Genomic DNA, 22307 nt, shown 5'->3' on the forward strand with positions numbered 1-22307 from the left:
ACCATGTAACTCATATTAAAAGTAGGCCAAACAAGTTTTTCACAAAAGACACATAAATAAAGCAATCTTTTGAACAGGTCTCTTTAATAAACAAATTGATTTACAGTTTAATGTCACAAAAGAAAACAAACTATTAGATTTCAAAAGAGAAATAAAAAGTTTAATGGCCAATACTGGGGCTTGAACCCACAACCTTGTGCGGACCTGTTAGTCAGTTAACCACCAGCTTAACCCACTGATCTACCATTTCTGACTTGCTTAAGCAGTCAATAAGCCTAATAAACCAACATGGCTTTGTTTCTTTACTTCAACACCATGTAACTCATATTAAAAGTAGGCCAAACAAGTTTTTCACAAAAGACAAATAAATAAAGCAATCTTTTGAACAGGTCTCTTTAATTAACAAATAGATTTACAGTTTAATGTCACAAAAGCAAACAAACTATTACATTTAAAAAGAGAATTAAAATGTTTTACTTGCCAATACTGGGGCTTGAACCCACAACCTTGTGGGGACCTGTTAGTCAGTTAACCACCAGCTTAACCTACTGAGCTACCATTTCTGACTTGTTCAAGCAGTCAATAAGCCTAATAAACCAACATAGCTTCTTTTCCATACTTCAACACCATGAAACTCATTAAAAGTAGGCCAAACAAGTCTTTCAACAAAGACAAATAAATAAAGCAATCTTTTGAACAGGTCTCTTTAATTAACAAATAGATTTACAGTTTAATGTCACAAAAGCAAACAAACTATTACATTCAAAAAAATAATTAACATTTTTTACTTGCCAATACTGGGGCTTGAACCCACAACCTTGTGGGGACCTGTTAGTCAGTTAACCACCAGCTTAACCTACTGAGCTACCACTTCTGACTCTTGCAAGCAGTCAATAAGCCTAATGAACCAACATAGCTTCTTTTCCATACTTCAACACCATGAAACTCATTAAAAGTAGGCCAATCAAGTCTTTCAACAAAGACAAAGAAAAAAAGCAATCTTTTGAACAGGTCTCTTTAATTAACAAATAGATTTACAGTTTAATGTCACAAAAGCAAACAAACTATTACATTTAAAAAGAGAATTACATTTTTTTACTTGCCAATACTGGGGCTTGAACCCACAACTTTGTGGGGACCTGATAGTCAGTTAACCACCAGCTTAACCTACTGAGCTAACATTTCTGACTTCTTCAAGCAGTCAATAAGCCTAATAAACCAACATGGCTTTTTTCTATACTTTAACACCATGTAACTCATATTAAAAATAGGCCAAACAAGTTTTTCACAAAAGACAAATAAATAAAGCAATCTTTTGAACAGGTCTCTTTAATAAACAAATTGATTTACAGTTTAATGTCACAAAAGAAAACAAACTATTAGATTTCAAAAGAGAAATAAAATGTTTAATGGCCAATACTGGGGCTTGAACCCACAACCTTGTGCGGACCTGTTAGTCAGTTAACCACCAGCTTAACCCACTGAGCTACCATTTCTGACTTGTTTAAGCAGTCAATAAGCCTAATAAACCAACATGGCTTTTTTTCTTTACTTCAACACCATGTAACTCATATTAAAAGTAGGCCAAACAAGTTTTTCACAAAAGACAAATAAATAAAGCAATATTTTGAACAGGTCTCTTTAATTAACAAATTGATTTACAGTTTAATGTCACAAAAGCAAACAAACTATTACATTTAAAAAGAGAATTAACATTTTTTACTTGCCAATACTGGGGCTTGAACCCACAACCTTGTGGGGACCTGTTAGTCAGTTAACCACCAGCTTAACCTACTGAGCTACCACTTCTGACTTTTGCAAGCAGTCAATAAGCCTAATGAACCAACATAGCTTCTTTTCCATACTTTAACACCATGAAACTCATTAAAAGTAGGCTAATCAAGTCTTTCAACAAAGACAAAGAAAAAAAGCAATCTTTGAACAGGTCTCTTTAATTAACAAATAGATTTACAGTTTAATGTCACAAAAGCAAACAAACTATTACATTTAAAAAGAGAATTATATTTTTTTACTTGCCAATACTGGGGCTTGAACCCACAACTTTGTGGGGACCTGATAGTCAGTTAACCACCAGCTTAACCTACTGAGCTAACATTTCTGACTTTTTCAAGCAGTCAATAAGCCTAATAAACCAACATGGCTTTTTTCTATACTTTAACACCATGTAACTCATATTAAAAATAGGCCAAACAAGTTTTTCACAAAAGACAAATAAATAAAGCAATCTTTTGAACAGGTCTCTTTAATAAACAAATTGATTTACAGTTTAATGTCACAAAAGAAAACAAACTATTATTTTTCAAAAGAGAAATAAAATGTTTAATGTCCAATACTGGGGCTTGAACCCACAACCTTGTGCGGACCTGTTAGTCAGTTAACCACCAGCTTAACCCACTGATCTACCATTTCTGACTTGCTTAAGCAGTCAATAAGCCTAATAAACCAACATGGCTTTTTTTCTTTACTTCAACACCATGTAACTCATATTAAAAGTAGGCCAAACAAGTTTTTCACTAAAGACAAATAAATAAAGCAATATTTTGAACAGGTCTCTTTAATTAACAAATAGATTTACAGTTTAATGTCACAAAAGCAAACAAACTATTACATTTAAAAAGAGAATTAAAATGTTTTACTTGCCAATACTGGGGCTTGAACCCACAACCTTGTGGGGACCTGTTAGTCAGTTAACCACCAGCTTAACCTACTGAGCTACCATTTCTGACTTGTTCAAGCAGTCAATAAGCCTAATAAACCAACATAGCTTCTTTTCCATACTTCAACACCATGAAACTCATTAAAAGTAGGCCAAACAAGTCTTTCAACAAAGACAAATAAATAAAGCAATCTTTTGAACAGGTCTCTTTAATTAACAAATAGATTTACAGTTTAATGTCACAAAAGCAAACAAACTATTACATTCAAAAAAATAATTAACATTTTTTACTTGCCAATACTGGGGCTTGAACCCACAACCTTGTGGGGACCTGTTAGTCAGTTAACCACCAGCTTAACCTACTGAGCTACCACTTCTGACTTTTGCAAGCAGTCAATAAGCCTAATGAACCAACATAGCTTCTTTTCCATACTTCAACACCATGAAACTCATTAAAAGTAGGCCAATCAAGTCTTTCAACAAAGACAAAGAAAAAAAGCAATCTTTTGAACAGGTCTCTTTAATTAACAAATAGATTTACAGTTTAATGTCACAAAAGCAAACAAACTATTACATTTAAAAAGAGAATTACATTTTTTTACTTGCCAATACTGGGGCTTGAACCCACAACTTTGTGGGGACCTGATAGTCAGTTAACCACCAGCTTAACCTACTGAGCTAACATTTCTGACTTCTTCAAGCAGTCAATAAGCCTAATAAACCAACATGGCTTTTTTCTATACTTTAACACCATGTAACTCATATTAAAAATAGGCCAAACAAGTTTTTCACAAAAGACAAATAAATAAAGCAATCTTTTGAACAGGTCTCTTTAATAAACAAATTGATTTACAGTTTAATGTCACAAAAGAAAACAAACTATTAGATTTCAAAAGAGAAATAAAATGTTTAATGGCCAATACTGGGGCTTGAACCCACAACCTTGTGCGGACCTGTTAGTCAGTTAACCACCAGCTTAACCCACTGAGCTACCATTTCTGACTTGTTTAAGCAGTCAATAAGCCTAATAAACCAACATGGCTTTTTTTCTTTACTTCAACACCATGTAACTCATATTAAAAGTAGGCCAAACAAGTTTTTCACAAAAGACAAATAAATAAAGCAATATTTTGAACAGGTCTCTTTAATTAACAAATTGATTTACAGTTTAATGTCACAAAAGCAAACAAACTATTACATTTAAAAAGAGAATTAACATTTTTTACTTGCCAATACTGGGGCTTGAACCCACAACCTTGTGGGGACCTGTTAGTCAGTTAACCACCAGCTTAACCTACTGAGCTACCACTTCTGACTTTTGCAAGCAGTCAATAAACCTAATGAACCAACATAGCTTCTTTTCCATACTTCAACACCATGAAACTCATTAAAAGTAGGCTAATCAAGTCTTTCAACAAAGACAAAGAAAAAAAGCAATCTTTGAACAGGTCTCTTTAATTAACAAATAGATTTACAGTTTAATGTCACCAAAGCAAACAAACTATTACATTTAAAAAGAGAATTATATTTTTTTACTTGCCAATACTGGGGCTTGAACCCACAACTTTGTGGGGACCTGATAGTCAGTTAACCACCAGCTTAACCTACTGAGCTAACATTTCTGACTTTTTCAAGCAGTCAATAAGCCTAATAAACCAACATGGCTTTTTTCTATACTTTAACACCATGTAACTCATATTAAAAATAGGCCAAACAAGTTTTTCACAAAAGACAAATAAATAAAGCAATCTTTTGAACAGGTCTCTTTAATAAACAAATTGATTTACAGTTTAATGTCACAAAAGAAAACAAACTATTATTTTTCAAAAGAGAAATAAAATGTTTAATGGCCAATACTGGGGCTTGAACCCACAACCTTGTGCGGACCTGTTAGTCAGTTAACCACCAGCTTAACCCACTGAGCTACCTTTTCTGACTTGCTCAAGCAGTCAATAAGCCTAATAAACCAACATGGCTTTTTTTCTTTACTTCAACACCATGTAACTCATATTAAAAGTAGGCCAAACAAGTTTTTCACAAAAGACAAATAAATAAAGCAATATTTTGAACAGGTCTCTTTAATTAACAAATAGATTTACAGTTTAATGTCACAAAAGCAAACAAACTATTACATTTAAAAAGAGAATTAAAATTTTTTACTTGCCAATACTGGGGCTTGAACCCACAACCTTGTGGGGACCTGTTAGTCAGTTAACCACCAGCTTAACCTACTGAGCTACCATTTCTGACTTGTTCAAGCAGTCAATAAGCCTAATAAACCAACATAGCTCCTTTTCCATACTTCAACACCATGAAACTCATTAAAAGTAGGCCAAACAAGTCTTTCAACAAAGACAAATAAATAAAGCAATCTTTTGAACAGGTCTCTTTAATTAACAAATAGATTTACAGTTTAATGTCACAAAAGCAAACAAACTATTACATTTCAAAAGAGAAATAAAATGTTTAATTGCCAATACTTGGGCTTAAACCCACAACCTTGTGCGGACCTGTTAGTCAGTTAAACACCAGCTTAACCCACTGAGCTACCATTTCTGACGTGTTCAAGCAGTCAATAAGCCTAATAAACCAACATGGCTTTTTTCTTTACTTCAACACCATGTAACTCATACTAAAAGTTGGCCAAACAAGTTTTTCACAAAAGACAAATAAATAAAGCAATCTTTTGAACAGGTCTCTTTAATTAACAAATAGATTTACAGTTTAATGTAACAAAAGCAAACAAACTATTACATTTAAAAAATTTTACTTGCCAATACTGGGGCTTGAACCAACAACTTTGTGCGGACCTGTTAGTCAGTTAACCACGAGCTTAACCCACTGAGCTACCATTTCTGACTTGTTCAAGCAGTCAATAAGCCTAATAAACCAACATGGCTTTGTTTCTTTACTTCAACACCATGTAATTCATATTAAAAGTAGGCCAAACAAGTTTTTCACAAAAGACAAATAAATAAAGCAATCTTTTGAACAGGTCTCTTTAATTAACTAATAGATTTACAGTTTAATGTCACAAAAGCAAACAAACTATTACATTTAAAAAGAGAATTAAATTTTTTTACTTGCCAATACTGGGGCTTGAACCCACAACCTTGTGGGGACCTGTTAGTCAGTTAACCACCAGCTTAACCTACTGAGCTAACATTTCTGACTTGTTCAAGCAGTCAATAAGCCTAATAAACCAACATAGCTTCTTTTCCATACCTTAACACCATGAAACTCATTAAAAATAGGCCAAACAAGTTTTTCACAAAAGACAAATAAATAAAGCAATCTTTTGAACAGGTCTCTTTAATAAACAAATTGATTTACAGTTTAATGTCACAAAAGAAAACAAACTATTAGATTTCAAAATGAGAAATAAAATGTTTAATGGCCAATACTGGGGCTTGAACCCACAACCTTGTGCGGACCTGTTAGTCAGTTAACCAGCTTAACCCACTGAGCTACCATTTCTGACTTGCTCAAGCAGTCAATAAGCCTAATAAACCAACATGGCTTTTTTTCTTTACTTCAACACCATGTAACTCATATTAAAAGTAGGCCAAACAAGTTTTTCACAAAAGACAAATAAATAAAGCAATATTTTGAACAGGTCTCTTTAATTAACAAATAGATTTACAGTTTAATGTCACAAAAGCAAACAAACTATTACATTTAAAAAGAGAATTAAAATGTTTTACTTGCCAATACTGGGGCTTGAACCCACAACCTTGTGGGGACCTGTTAGTCAGTTAACCACCAGCTTAACCCACTGAGCACCACTTCTGACTTTTGCAAGCAGTCCAGAAGCCTAATGAACCAACATAGCTTCTTTTCCATACTTCAACACCATGAAACTCATTAAAAGTAGGCCAAACAAGTCTTTCAACAAAGACAAAGAAAAAAAGCAATCTTTGAACAGGTCTCTTTAATTAACAAATAGATTTACAGTTTAATGTCACAAAAGCAAACAAACTATTACATTTAAAAAGAGAATTATATTTTTTTACTTGCCAATACTGGGGCTTGAACCCACAACTTTGTGGGGACCTGATAGTCAGTTAACCACCAGCTTAACCTACTGAGCTCACATTTCTGACTTCTTCAAGCAGTCAATAAGCCTAATAAACCAACATGGCTTTTTTCTATACTTTAACACCATGTAACTCATATTAAAAATAGGCCAAACAAGTTTTTCACAAAAGACAAATAAATAAAGCAATCTTTTGAACAGGTCTCTTTAATAAACAAATTGATTTACAGTTTAATGTCACAAAAGAAAACAAACTATTATTTTTCAAAAGAGAAATAAAATGTTTAATGGCCAATACTGGGGCTTGAACCCACAACCTTGTGCGGACCTGTTAGTCAGTTAACCACCAGCTTAACCCACTGAGCTACCTTTTCTGACTTGCTCAAGCAGTCAATAAGCCTAATAAACCAACATGGCTTTTTTTCTTTACTTCAACACCATGTAACTCATATTAAAAGTAGGCCAAACAAGTTTTTCACAAAAGACAAATAAATAAAGCAATATTTTGAACAGGTCTCTTTAATTAACAAATAGATTTACAGTTTAATGTCACAAAAGCAAACAAACTATTACATTTAAAAAGAGAATTAACATTTTTTACTTGCCAATACTGGGGCTTGAACCCACAACCTTGTGGGGACCTGTTAGTCAGTTAACCACCAGCTTAACCTACTGAGCTACCATTTCTGACTTGTTCAAGCAGTCAATAAGCCTAATAAACCAACATAGCTCCTTTTCCATACTTCAACACCATGAAACTCATTAAAAGTAGGCCAAACAAGTCTTTCAACAAAGACAAATAAATAAAGCAATCTTTTGAACAGGTCTCTTTAATTAACAAATAGATTTACAGTTTAATGTCACAAAAGCAAACAAACTATTACATTTCAAAAGAGAAATAAAATGTTTAATTGCCAATACTTGGGCTTAAACCCACAACCTTGTGCGGACCTGTTAGTCAGTTAAACACCAGCTTAACCCACTGAGCTACCATTTCTGACGTGTTCAAGCAGTCAATAAGCCTAATAAACCAACATGGCTTTTTTCTTTACTTCAACACCATGTAACTCATACTAAAAGTTGGCCAAACAAGTTTTTCACAAAAGACAAATAAATAAAGCAATCTTTTGAACAGGTCTCTTTAATTAACAAATAGATTTACAGTTTAATGTAACAAAAGCAAACAAACTATTACATTTAAAAAATTTTACTTGCCAATACTGGGGCTTGAACCAACAACTTTGTGCGGACCTGTTAGTCAGTTAACCACGAGCTTAACCCACTGAGCTACCATTTCTGACTTGTTCAAGCAGTCAATAAGCCTAATAAACCAACATGGCTTTGTTTCTTTACTTCAACACCATGTAATTCATATTAAAAGTAGGCCAAACAAGTTTTTCACAAAAGACAAATAAATAAAGCAATCTTTTGAACAGGTCTCTTTAATTAACTAATAGATTTACAGTTTAATGTCACAAAAGCAAACAAACTATTACATTTAAAAAGAGAATTAAATTTTTTTACTTGCCAATACTGGGGCTTGAACCCACAACCTTGTGGGGACCTGTTAGTCAGTTAACCACCAGCTTAACCTACTGCGCTACCATTTCTGACTTGTTCAAGCAGTCAATAAGCCTAATAAACCAACATAGCTTCTTTTCCATACCTTAACACCATGAAACTCATTAAAAATAGGCCAAACAAGTTTTTCACAAAAGACAAATAAATAAAGCAATCTTTTGAACAGGTCTCTTTAATAAACAAATTGATTTACAGTTTAATGTCACAAAAGAAAACAAACTATTAGATTTCAAAATGAGAAATAAAATGTTTAATGGCCAATACTGGGGCTTGAACCCACAACCTTGTGCGGACCTGTTAGTCAGTTAACCAGCTTAACCCACTGAGCTACCATTTCTGACTTACTCAAGCAGTCAATAAGCCTAATAAACCAACATGGCTTTTTTTCTTTACTTCAACACCATGTAACTCATATTAAAAGTAGGCCAAACAAGTTTTTCACAAAAGACAAATAAATAAAGCAATATTTTGAACAGGTCTCTTTAATTAACAAATAGATTTACAGTTTAATGTCACAAAAGCAAACAAACTATTACATTTAAAAAGAGAATTAAAATGTTTTACTTGCCAATACTGGGGCTTGAACCCACAACCTTGTGGGGACCTGTTAGTCAGTTAACCACCAGCTTAACCCACTGAGCACCACTTCTGACTTTTGCAAGCAGTCCAGAAGCCTAATGAACCAACATAGCTTCTTTTCCATACTTCAACACCATGAAACTCATTAAAAGTAGGCCAAACAAGTCTTTCAACAAAGACAAAGAAAAAAAGCAATCTTTTAAACAGGTCTCTTTAATAAACAAATTGATTTACAGTTTAATGTCACAAAAGCAAACAAACTATTAAATTTCAAAAGAGAAATAAAATGTTTAATTGCCAATACTTGGGCTTAAACCCACAACCTTGTGCGGACCTGTTAGTCAGTTAACCACCAGCTTAACCCACTGAGCTACCATTTCTGACGTGTTCAAGCAGTCAATAAGCCTAATAAACCAACATGGCTTTTTTCTTTACTTCAACACCATGTAACTCATATTAAAAGTAGGCCAAACAAGTTTTTCACAAAAGACAAATAAATAAAGTAATCTTTTGAACAGGTCTCTTTAATTAACAAATAGATTTACAGTTTAATGTAACAAAAGCAAACAAACTATTACATTTAAAAAGAGAATTACATTTTTTTACTTGCCAATACTGGGGCTTGAACCCACAACTTTGTGGGGACCTGATAGTCAGTTAACCACCAGCTTAACCTACTGAGCTAACATTTCTGACTCCTTCAAGCAGTCAATAAATCTAATAAACCAACATGGCTTTTTTCTATACTTTAACACCATGTAACTCATATTAAAAATAGGCCAAACAAGTTTTTCACAAAAGACAAATAAATAAAGCAATCTTTTGAACAGGTCTCTTTAATAAACAAATTGATTTACAGTTTAATGTCACAAAAGAAAACAAACTATTAGATTTCAAAAGAGAAATAAAATGTTTAATGGCCAATACTGGGGCTTGAACCCACAACCTTGTGCGGACCTGTTAGTCAGTTAACCACCAGCTTAACCCAGTGAGCTACCATTTCTGACTTGTTTAAGCAGTCAATAAGCCTAATAAACCAACATGGCTTTTTTTCTTTACTTCAACACCATGTAACTCATATTAAAAGTAGGCCAAACAAGTTTTTCACAAAAGACAAATAAATAAAGCAATATTTTGAACAGGTCTCTTTAATTATCAAATTGATTTACAGTTTAATGTCACAAAAGAAAACAAACTATTAGATTTCAAAATGAGAAATAAAATGTTTTACTTGCCAATACTGGGGCTTGAACCCACAACCTTGTGCGGACCTGTTAGTCAGTTAACCACAAGCTTAACCCACTGAGCTACCATTTCTGACTTGCTCAAGCAGTCAATGAGCCTAATAAACCAACATAGCTTCTTTTCCATACTTCAACACCATGAAACTCATTAAAAGTAGGCCAAACAAGTCTTTCAACAAAGACAAATAAATAAAGCAATCTTTTGAACAGGTCTCTTTAATTAACAAATAGATTTACAGTTTAATGTCACAAAAGCAAACAAACTATTACATTCAAAAAAATAATTAACATTTTTTACTTGCCAATACTGGGGCTTGAACCCACAACCTTGTGGGGACCTGTTAGTCAGTTAACCACCAGCTTAACCTACTGAGCTACCACTTCTGACGTTTGCAAGCAGTCAATAAGCCTAATGAACCAACATAGCTTCTTTTCCATACTTCAACACCATGAAACTCATTAAAAGTAGGCCAATCAAGTCTTTCAACAAAGACAAAGAAAAAAAGCAATCTTTTGAACAGGTCTCTTTAATTAACAAATAGATTTACAGTTTAATGTCACAAAAGCAAACAAACTATTACATTTAAAAAGAGAATTACATTTTTTTACTTGCCAATACTGGGGCTTGAACCCACAACTTTGGGGGGACCTGATAGTCAGTTAACCACCAGCTTAACCTACTGAGCTAACATTTCTGACTTCTTCAAGCAGTCAATAAGCCTAATAAACCAACATGGCTTTTTTCTATACTTTAACACCATGTAACTCATATTAAAAATAGGCCAAACAAGTTTTTCACAAAAGACAAATAAATAAAGCAATCTTTTGAACAGGTCTCTTTAATAAACAAATTGATTTACAGTTTAATGTCACAAAAGAAAACAAACTATTAGATTTCAAAAGAGAAATAAAATGTTTAATGGCCAATACTGGGGCTTGAACCCACAACCTTGTGCGGACCTGTTAGTCAGTTAACCACCAGCTTAACCCACTGAGCTACCATTTCTGACTTGTTTAAGCAGTCAATAAGCCTAATAAACCAACATGGCTTTTTTTCTTTACTTCAACACCATGTAACTCATATTAAAAGTAGGCCAAACAAGTTTTTCACAAAAGACAAATAAATAAAGCAATATTTTGAACAGGTCTCTTTAATTAACAAATTGATTTACAGTTTAATGTCACAAAAGAAAACAAACTATTAGATTTCAAAATGAGAAATAAAATGTTTTACTTGCCAATACTGGGGCTTGAACCCACAACCTTGTGCGGACCTGTTAGTCAGTTAACCACCAGCTTAACCCACTGAGCTACCATTTCTGACTTGCTCAAGCAGTCAATAAGCCTAATAAACCAACATAGCTTCTTTTCCATACTTCAACACCATGAAACTCATTAAAAGTAGGCCAAACAAGTCTTTCAACAAAGACAAATAAATAAAGCAATCTTTTGAACAGGTCTCTTTAATTAACAAATAGATTTACAGTTTAATGTCACAAAAGCAAACAAACTATTACATTCAAAAAAATAATTAACATTTTTTACTTGCCAATACTGGGGCTTGAACCCACAACCTTGTGGGGACCTGTTAGTCAGTTAACCACCAGCTTAACCTACTGAGCTACCACTTCTGACTTTTGCAAGCAGTCAATAAGCCTAATGAACCAACATAGCTTCTTTTCCATACTTCAACACCATGAAACTCATTAAAAGTAGGCCAATCAAGTCTTTCAACAAAGACAAAGAAAAAAAGCAATCTTTTGAACAGGTCTCTTTAATTAACAAATAGATTTACAGTTAAATGTCACAAAAGCAAACAAACTATTACATTTAAAAAGAGAATTAAAATTTTTTACTTGCCAATACTGGGGCTTGAACCCACAACCTTGTGGGGACCTGTTAGTCAGTTAACAACCAGCTTAACCTACTGAGCTACCATTTCTGACTTGTTCAAGCAGTCAATAAGCCTAATAAACCAACATAGCTCCTTTTCCATACTTCAACACCATGAAACTCATTAAAAGTAGGCCAAACAAGTCTTTCAACAAAGACAAATAAATAAAGCAATCTTTTGAACAGGTCTCTTTAATTAACAAATAGATTTACAGTTTAATGTCACAAAAGCAAACAAACTATTACATTCAAAAAAATAATTAACATTTTTTACTTGCCAATACTGGGGCTTGAACCCACAACCTTGTGGGGACCAGTTAGTCAGTTAACCACCAGCTTAACCTACTGAGCTACCACTTCTGACTTTTGCAAGCAGTCAATAAGCCTAATGAACCAACATAGCTTCTTTTCCATACTTCAACACCATGAAACTCATTAAAAGTAGGCCAATCAAGTCTTTCAACAAAGACAAAGAAAAAAAGCAATCTTTTGAACAGGTCTCTTTAATTAACAAATAGATTTACAGTTTAATGTCACAAAAGCAAACAAACTATTACATTTAAAAAGAGAATTAAAATTTTTTACTTGCCAATACTGGGGCTTGAACCCACAACCTTGTGGGGACCTGTTAGTCAGTTAACCACCAGCTTAACCTACTGAGCTACCATTTCTGACTTGTTCAAGCAGTCAATAAGCCTAATAAACCAACATAGCTCCTTTTCCATACTTCAACACCATGAAACTCATTAAAAGTAGGCCAAACAAGTCTTTCAACAAAGACAAATAAATAAAGCAATCTTTTGAACAGGTCTCTTTAATTAACAAATAGATTTACAGTTTAATGTCACAAAAGCAAACAAACTATTACATTTCAAAAGAGAAATAAAATGTTTAATTGCCAATACTTGGGCTTAAACCCACAACTTTGTGCGGACCTGTTAGTCAGTTAAACACCAGCTTAACCCACTGAGCTACCATTTCTGACGTGTTCAAGCAGTCAATAAGCCTAATAAACCAACATGGCTTTTTTCTTTACTTCAACACCATGTAACTCATACTAAAAGTTGGCCAAACAAGTTTTTCACAAAAGACAAATAAATAAAGCAATCTTTTGAACAGGTCTCTTTAATTAACAAATAGATTTACAGTTTAATGTAACAAAAGCAAACAAACTATTACATTTAAAAAATTTTACTTGCCAATACTGGGGCTTGAACCCACAACTTTGTGCGGACCTGTTAGTCAGTTAACCACGAGCTTAACCCACTGAGCTACCATTTCTGACTTGTTCAAGCAGTCAATAAGCCTAATAAACCAACATGGCTTTGTTTCTTTACTTCAACACCATGTAATTCATATTAAAAGTAGGCCAAACAAGTTTTTCACAAAAGACAAATAAATAAAGCAATCTTTTGAACAGGTCTCTTTAATTAACTAATAGATTTACAGTTTAATGTCACAAAAGCAAACAAACTATTACATTTAAAAAGAGAATTAAATTTTTTTACTTGCCAATACTGGGGCTTGAACCCACAACCTTGTGGGGACCTGTTAGTCAGTTAACCACCAGCTTAACCTACTGCGCTACCATTTCTGACTTGTTCAAGCAGTCAATAAGCCTAATAAACCAACATAGCTTCTTTTCCATACCTTAACACCATGAAACTCATTAAAAATAGGCCAAACAAGTTTTTCACAAAAGACAAATAAATAAAGCAATCTTTTGAACAGGTCTCTTTAATAAACAAATTGATTTACAGTTTAATGTCACAAAAGAAAACAAACTATTAGATTTCAAAATGAGAAATAAAATGTTTAATGGCCAATACTGGGGCTTGAACCCACAACCTTGTGCGGACCTGTTAGTCAGTTAACCACCAGCTTAACCCACTGAGCTACCATTTCTGACTTGCTCAAGCAGTCAATAAGCCTAATAAACCAACATGGCTTTTTTTCTTTACTTCAACACCATGTAACTCATATTAAAAGTAGGCCAAACAAGTTTTTCACAAAAGACAAATAAATAAAGCAATATTTTGAACAGGTCTCTTTAATTAACAAATAGATTTACAGTTTAATGTCACAAAAGCAAACAAACTATTACATTTAAAAAGAGAATTAAAATGTTTTACTTGCCAATACTGGGGCTTGAACCCACAACCTTGTGGGGACCTGTTAGTCAGTTAACCACCAGCTTAACCCACTGAGCACCACTTCTGACTTTTGCAAGCAGTCCAGAAGCCTAATGAACCAACATAGCTTCTTTTCCATACTTCAACACCATGAAACTCATTAAAAGTAGGCCAAACAAGTCTTTCAACAAAGACAAAGAAAAAAAGCAATCTTTTAAACAGGTCTCTTTAATAAACAAATTGATTTACAGTTTAATGTCACAAAAGCAAACAAACTATTAAATTTCAAAAGAGAAATAAAATGTTTAATTGCCAATACTTGGGCTTAAACCCACAACCTTGTGCGGACCTGTTAGTCAGTTAACCACCAGCTTAACCCACTGAGCTACCATTTCTGACGTGTTCAAGCAGTCAATAAGCCTAATAAACCAACATGGCTTTTTTCTTTACTTCAACACCATGTAACTCATATTAAAAGTAGGCCAAACAAGTTTTTCACAAAAGACAAATAAATAAAGTAATCTTTTGAACAGGTCTCTTTAATTAACAAATAGATTTACAGTTTAATGTAACAAAAGCAAACAAACTATTACATTTAAAAATTTTTACTTGCCAATACTGGGGCTTGAACCCACAACTTTGTGCGGACCTGTTAGTCAGTTAACCACGAGCTTAACCCACTGAGCTACCATTTCTGACTTGTTCAAGCAGTCAATAAGCCTAATAAACCAACATGGCTTTGTTTCTTTACTTCAACACCATGTAACTCATATTAAAAGTAGGCCAAACAAGTTTTTCACAAAAGACAAATAAATAAAGCAATCTTTTGAACAGGTCTCTTTAATTAACAAATAGATTTACAGTTTAATGTCACAAAAGCAAACAAACTATTACATTTAAAAAGAGAATTAAATTTTTTTACTTGCCAATACTGGGGCTTGAACCCACAACCTTGTGGGGACCTGTTAGTCAGTTAACCACCAGCTTACCCTACTGCGCTACCATTTCTGACTTGTTCAAGCAGTCAATAAGCCTAATAAACCAACATAGCTTATTTTCCATACTACAACACCATGAAACTCATTAAAAGTAGGCCAAACAAGTCTTTCAACAAAGACAAATAAATAAAGCAATCTTTTGAACAGGTCTCTTTAATTAACAAATAGATTTACAGTTTAATGTCACAAAAGCAAACAAACTATTACATTCAAAAAAATAATTAACATTTTTTACTTGCCAATACTGGGGCTTGAACCCACAACCTTGTGGGGACCTGTTAGTCAGTTAACCACCAGCTTAACCTACTGCGCTACCATTTCTGACTTGTTCAAGCAGTCAATAAGCCTAATAAACCAACATAGCTTCTTTTCCATACCTTAACACCATGAAACTCATTAAAAGTAGGCCAATCAAGTCTTTCAACAAAGACAAAGAAAAAAAGCAATCTTTTGAACAGGTCTCTTTAATTAACAAATAGATTTACAGTTTATTGTCACAAAAGCAAACAAACTATTACATTTAAAAAGAAAATTAAATTTTTTTACTTGCCAATACTGGGGCTTGAACCCACAACCTTGTGGGGACCTGATAGTCAGTTAATCACCAGCTTAACCTACTGAGCTAACATTTCTGACTTCTTCAAGCAGTCAATAAGCCTAATAAACCAACATGGCTTTTTTCTATACTTTAACACCATGTAACTCATATTAAAAGTAGGCCAAACAAGTTTTTCACAAAAGACAAATAAATAAAGCAATCTTTTGAACAGGTCTCTTTAATAAACAAATTGATTTACAGTTTAATGTCACAAAAGAAAACAAACTATTAGATTTCAAAAGAGAAATAAAATGTTTAATGGCCAATACTGGGGCTTGAACCCACAACCTTGTGCAGACCTGTTAGTCAGTTAACCACCAGCTTAACCCACTGAGCTACCATTTCTGACTTGCTCAAGCAGTCAATAAGCCTAATAAACCAACATGGCTTTTTTTCTTTACTTCAACACCATGTAACTCATATTAAAAGTAGGCCAAACAAGTTTTTCACAAAAGACAAATAAATAAAGCAATCTTTTGAACAGGTCTCTTTAATTAACAAATAGATTTACAGTTTAATGTAACAAAAGCAAACAAACTATTACATTTAAAAATTTTTACTTGCCAATACTGGGGCTTGAACCCACAACTTTGTGCGGACCTGTTAGTCAGTTAACCACGAGCTTAACCCACTGAGCTACCATTTCTGACTTGTTCAAGCAGTCAATAAGACTAATAAACCAACATGGCTTTGTTTCTTTACTTCAACACCATGTAACTCATATTAAAAGTAGGCCAAACAAGTTTTTCACAAAAGACAAATAAATAAAGCAATCTTTTGAACAGGTCTCTTTAATTAACAAATAGATTTACAGTTTAATGTCGCAAAAGCAAACAAACTATTACATTTAAAAAGAGAATTAAAATTTTTTACTTGCCAATACTGGGGCTTGAACCCACAACCTTGTGGGGACCTGTTAGTCAGTTAACCACCAGCTTACCCTACTGCGCTACCATTTCTGACTTGTTCAAGCAGTCAATAAGCCTAATAAACCAACATAGCTTCTTTTCCATACTTCAACACCATGAAACTCATTAAAAGTAGGCCAAACAAGTCTTTCAACAAAGACAAATAAATAAAGCAATCTTTTGAACAGGTCTCTTTAATTAACAAATAGATTTACAGTTTAATGTCACAAAAGCAAACAAACTATTACATTTAAAAAAATAATTAACATTTTTTACTTGCCAATACTGGGGCTTGAACCCACAACCTTGTGGGGACCTGTTAGTCAGTTAACCACCAGCTTAACCCACTGAGCTACCACTTCTGACTTTTGCAAGCAGTCAATAAGCCTAATGAACCAACATAGCTTCTTTTCCATACTTCAACACCATGAAACTCATTAAAAGTAGGCCAATCAAGTCTTTCAACAAAGACAAAGAAAAAAAGCAATCTTTTGAACAGGTCTCTTTAATTAACAAATAGATTTACAGTTTAATGTCACAAAAGCAAACAAACTATTACATTTAAAAAGAGAATTACATTTTTTTACTTGCCAATACTGGGGCTTGAACCCACAACTTTGTGGGGACCTGATAGTCAGTTAACCACCAGGTTAACCTACTGAGCTAACATTTCTGACTTCTTCAAGCAGTCAATAAGCCTAATAAACCAACATGGCTTTTTTCTATACTTTAACACCATGTAACTCATATTAAAAATAGGCCAAACAAGTTTTTCACAAAAGACAAATAAATAAAGCAATCTTTTGAACAGGTCTCTTTAATAAACAAATTGATTTACAGTTTAATGTCACAAAAGAAAACAAACTATTATTTTTCAAAAGAGAAATAAAATGTTTAATGGCCAATACTGGGGCTTGAACCCACAACCTTGTGCGGACCTGTTAGTCAGTTAACCACCAGCTTAACCCACTGAGCTACCATTTCTGACTTGCTCAAGCAGTCAATAAGCCTAATAAACCAACATGGCTTTTTTTCTTTACTTCAACACCATGTAACTCATATTAAAAGTAGGCCAAACAAGTTTTTCACAAAAGACAAATAAATAAAGCAATATTTTGAACAGGTCTCTTTAATTAACAAATAGATTTACAGTTTAATGTCACAAAAGCAAACAAACTATTACATTTAAAAAGAGAATTAAACTGTTTTACTTGCCAATACTGGGGCTTGAACCCACAACCTTGTGGGGACCTGTTAGTCAGTTAACCACCAGCTTAACCTACTGAGCTACCATTTCTGACTTGTTCAAGCAGTCAATAAGCCTAATAAACCAACATAGCTCCTTTTCCATACTTCAACACCATGAAACTCATTAAAAGTAGGCCAAACAAGTCTTTCAACAAAGACAAATAAATAAAGCAATCTTTTGAACAGGTCTCTTTAATTAACAAATAGATTTACAGTTTAATGTCACAAAAGCAAACAAACTAGTAAATTTCAAAAGAGAAATAAAATGTTTAATTGCCAATACTTGGGCTTAAACCCACAACCTTGTGCGGACCTGTTAGTCAGTTAACCACCAGCTTAACCCACTGAGCTACCATTTCTGACGTGTTCAAGCAGTCAATAAGCCTAATAAACCAACATGGCTTTTTTCTTTACTTCAACACCATGTAACTCATACTGAAAGTTGGCCAAACAAGTTTTTCACAAAAGACAAATAAATAAAGCAATCTTTTGAAGAGGTCTCTTTAATTAACAAATAGATTTACAGTTTAATGTAACAAAAGCAAACAAACTATTACATTTAAAAATTTTTACTTGCCAATACTGGGGCTTGAACCCACAACTTTGTGCGGACCTGTTAGTAAGTTAACCACGAGCTTAACCCACTGAGCTACCATTTCTGACTTGTTCAAGCAGTCAATAAGCCTAATAAACCAACATGGCTTTGTTTCTTTACTTCAACACCATGTAATTCATATTAAAAGTAGGCCAAACAAGTTTTTCACAAAAGACAAATAAATAAAGCAATCTTTTGAACAGGTCTCTTTAATTAACAAATAGATTTACAGTTTAATGTCACAAAAGCAAACAAACTATTACATTTAAAAAGAGAATTAAATTTTTTTACTTGCCAATACTGGGGCTTGAACCCACAACCTTGTGGGGACCTGTTAGTCAGTTAACCACCAGCTTAACCTACTGCGCTACCATTTCTGACTTGTTCAAGCAGTCAATAAGCCTAATAAACCAACATAGCTTCTTTTCCATACCTTAACACCATGAAACTCATTAAAAATAGGCCAAACAAGTTTTTCACAAAAGACAAATAAATAAAGCAATCTTTTGAACAGGTCTCTTTAATAAACAAATTGATTTACAGTTTAATGTCACAAAAGAAAACAAACTATTAGATTTCAAAATGAGAAATAAAATGTTTAATGGCCAATACTGGGGCTTGAACCCACAACCTTGTGCGGACCTGTTAGTCAGTTAACCACCAGCTTAACCCACTGAGCTACCATTTCTGACTTGCTCAAGCAGTCAATAAGCCTAATAAACCAACATAGCTTCTTTTCCATACTTCAACACCATGAAACTCATTAAAAGTAGGCCAAACAAGTATTTCAAAAAAGACAAAAAAATAAAGCAATCTTTTGAACAGGTCTCTTTAATTAACAAATAGATTTACAGTTTAATGTCACAAAAGCAAACAAACTATTACATTTAAAAAGAGAATTAAATTTTTTTACTTGCCAATGCTGGGCTTGAACCCACAACCTTGTGGGGACCTGATAGTCAGTTAACCACCAGCTTAACCTACTGAGCTAACATTTCTGACTTCTTCAAGCAGTCAATAAGCCTAATAAACCAACATGGCTTTTTTCTATACTTTAACACCATGTAACTCATATTAAAAGTAGGCCAAACAAGTTTTTCACAAAAGACAAATAAATAAAGCAATCTTTTGAACAGGTCTCTTTAATAAACAAATTGATTTACAGTTTAATGTCACAAAAGAAAACAAACTATTAGATTTCAAAAGAGAAATAAAATGTTTAATGTCCAATACTGGGGCTTGAACCCACAACTTTGTGCGGACCTGTTAGTCAGTTAACCACCAGCTTAACCAACTGAGCTACCATTTCTGACTTGCTCAAGCAGTCAATAAGCCTAATAAACCAACATGGCTTTTTTTCTTTACTTCAACACCATGTAACTCATATTAAAAGTAGGCCAAACAAGTTTTTCACAAAAGACAAATAAATAAAGCAATATTTTGAACAGGTCTCTTTAATTAACAAATAGATTTACAGTTGAATGTCACAAAAGCAAACAAACTATTACATTTAAAAAGATAATTAAAATGTTTTACTTGCCAATACTGGGGCTTGAACCCACAACCTTGTGGGGACCTGTTAGTCAGTTAACCACCAGCTTAACCTACTGAGCTACCATTTCTGGCTTGTTCAAGCAGTCAATAAGCCTAATAAACCAACATAGCTCCTTTTCCATACTTCAACACCATGAAACTCATTAAAAGTAGGCCAAACAAGTCTTTCAACAAAGACAAATAAATAAAGCAATCTTTTGAACAGGTCTCTTTAATTAACAAATAGATTTACAGTTTAATGTCACAAAAGCAAACAAACTATTAAATTTCAAAAGAGAAATAAAATGTTTAATTGCCAATACTTGGGCTTAAACCCACAACCTTGTGCGGACCTGTTAGTCAGTTAACCACCAGCTTAACCCACTCAGCTACCATTTCTGACGTGTTCAAGCAGTCAATAAGCCTAATAAACCAACATGGCTTTTTTCTTTACTTCAACACCATGTAACTCATACTAAAAGTTGGCCACACAAGTTTTTCACAAAAGACAAATAAATAAAGCAATCTTTTGAACAGGTCTCTTTAATTAACAAATAGATTTACAGTTTAATGTAACAAAAGCAAACAAACTATTACATTTAAAAATTTTTACTTGCCGATACTGGGGCTTGAACCCACAACTTTGTGCGGACCTGTTAGTAAGTTAACCACGAGCTTAACCCACTGAGCTACCATTTCTGACTTGTTCAAGCAGTCAATAAGCCTAATAAACCAACATGGCTTTGTTTCTTTACTTCAACACCATGTAACTCATATTAAAAGTAGGCCAAACAAGTTTTTCACAAAAGACAAATAAATAAAGCAATCTTTAGAACAGGTCTCTTTAATTAACAAATAGATTTACAGTTTAATGTCACAAAAGCAAACAATTACATTTAAAAAGAGAATTAAATTTTTTTACTTGCCAATACTGGGGCTTGAACCCACAACCTTGTGGGGACCTGTTAGTCAGTTAACCACCAGCTTAACCTACTGCGCTACCATTTCTGACTTGTTCAAGCAGTCAATAAGCCTAATAAACCAGCATAGCTTCTTTTCCATACCTTAACACCAAGAAACTCATTAAAAGTAGGCCAAACAAGTCTTTCAACAAAGACAAATAAATAAAGCAATCTTTTGAACAGGTCTCTTTAATTAACAAATAGATTTACAGTTTAATGTCACAAAAGCAAACAAACTATTACATTTAAAAAAAATAATTAAAATTTTTTACTTGCCAATACTGGGGCTTGAACCCACAACCTTGTGGGGACCTGTTAGTCAGTTAACCACCAGCTTAACCTACTGCGCTACCATTTCTGACTTGCTCAAGCAGTCAATAAGCCTAATAAACCAACATAGCTTCTTTTCCATACCTTAACACCATGAAACTCATTAAAAATAGGCCAAACAAGTTTTTCACAAAAGACAAATAAATAAAGCAATCTTTTGAACAGGTCTCTTTAATAAACAAATTGATTTACAGTTTAATGTCACAAAAGAAAACAAACTATTAGATTTTAAAAGAGAAATACAATATTTAATGGCCAATACTGGAACCCACAACCTTGTGCAGACCTGTTAGTCAGTTAACCACCAGCTTAACCCACTGAGCTACCACTTCTGACTTTTGCAAGCAGTCAATAAGCCTAATGAACCAACATAGCTTCTTTTCCATACTTCAACACCATGAAACTCATTAAAAGTAGGCCAATCAAGTCTTTCAACAAAGACAAAGAAAAAAAGCAATCTTTTGAACAGGTCTCTTTAATTAACAAATAGATTTACAGTTTAATGTCACAAAAGCAAACAAACTATTACATTTAAAAAGAGAATAAAATTTTTTTACTTGCCAATACTGGGGCTTGAACCCACAACCTTTTGGGGACCTGATAGTCAGTTAACCACCAGCTTAACCTACTGAGCTAACATTTCTGACTTCTTCAAGCAGTCAATAAGCCTAATAAACCAACATGGCTTTTTTCTATACTTTAACACCATGTAACTCATATTAAAAGTAGGCCAAACAAGTTTTTCACAAAAGACAAATAAATAAAGCAATCTTTTGAACAGGTCTCTTTAATAAACAAATTGATTTACAGTTTAATGTCACAAAAGAAAACAAACTATTAGATTTCAAAAGAGAAATAAAATGTTTAATGGCCAATACTGGGGCTTGAACCCACAACCTTGTGCGGACCTGTTAGTCAGTTAACCACCAGCTTAACCCACTGAGCTACCATTTCTGACTTGCTCAAGCAGTCAATAAGCCTAATAAACCAACA

Source organism: Silurus aristotelis (assembly GCF_946808225.1).
Source record: "Silurus aristotelis genome assembly, chromosome: 1".
Taxonomy (NCBI): domain Eukaryota; kingdom Metazoa; phylum Chordata; class Actinopteri; order Siluriformes; family Siluridae; genus Silurus; species Silurus aristotelis.